The sequence below is a fragment of the Octopus bimaculoides genome, chromosome 3 (genome assembly GCF_001194135.2).
Source record: "Octopus bimaculoides isolate UCB-OBI-ISO-001 chromosome 3, ASM119413v2, whole genome shotgun sequence".
Lineage (NCBI taxonomy): Eukaryota > Metazoa > Mollusca > Cephalopoda > Octopoda > Octopodidae > Octopus > Octopus bimaculoides.
In genome coordinates, this window is record NC_068983.1 from 132,673,900 (window position 1) to 132,674,774 (window position 875).

Genomic DNA, 875 nt, shown 5'->3' on the forward strand with positions numbered 1-875 from the left:
CACATACACACACACACACACACAAACAAGCATTCACATATACATACGTACATACATAAACACACACATATATATATATATATATATATATACATATATATACACACACATATAACAGACACACACGCATGCACATATATATACTTTTTTGGGGCCTCTTCATCCGAATCCAAACTGCAACGAGAAGGACCATGTTGGGAATTTTACCTTCGATCATGAGAAAAGTTCGCAGGAGCAAACACATGAAGTTTGAACGAGATACGTGATTATACGTAATCTTATATAGTAACGTATCCTTGATATTTAAACGGAAACAAGGAAAGAACACACACACTCACACACACATATACATATATATATAAACAGAAACACATAACCGCTCGCTCGTACGCATGTATATCTGTCTGCATGATTTTGATAACCGTGTACAAACGACAATTATAAAACGATTCACAACTACTACTACCAAAAAAAAAATTGCTAATTTTACTAATAATAATTCTAGCACTACAATTCCTAATGCAACCGGGTACAGAGATTATTGTTATCTTGTTATCTTATGTGAGTAAGTAAGAAGGAAAAAAAAAAGAAAAAAGAAAAAAGCGTGCGTGAACTATATCATTTAAGAAAAGAAATTACGTATAATAATAACAGCAACAATATTAAGAAATAACAACTTTCTCAGGAGATAAATATGATTGAAATGATGACGATAATGATGATTATGGTATCAACTGCTATGTTTACAACAACAAAACAATATTGCATAGAATAGTGTTTGGATGAGAGAAAACTTGAATTTGCTAATAGGTGTTTAGACACACACACACACACACACACACACACACACACACACACACACACACACACACACA

General features: G+C 32.7%; 1 long non-coding RNA gene across 2 annotated transcripts in view; it reads right to left on the reverse strand.

Moving 5' to 3' along the window:
• The window catches only part of LOC106877331 (uncharacterized), a 23,416-nt gene that overhangs the window by 14,336 nt on the left and 8,205 nt on the right, over positions 1-875 (reverse strand). The gene's annotated exons all lie outside the window — the stretch shown is intronic.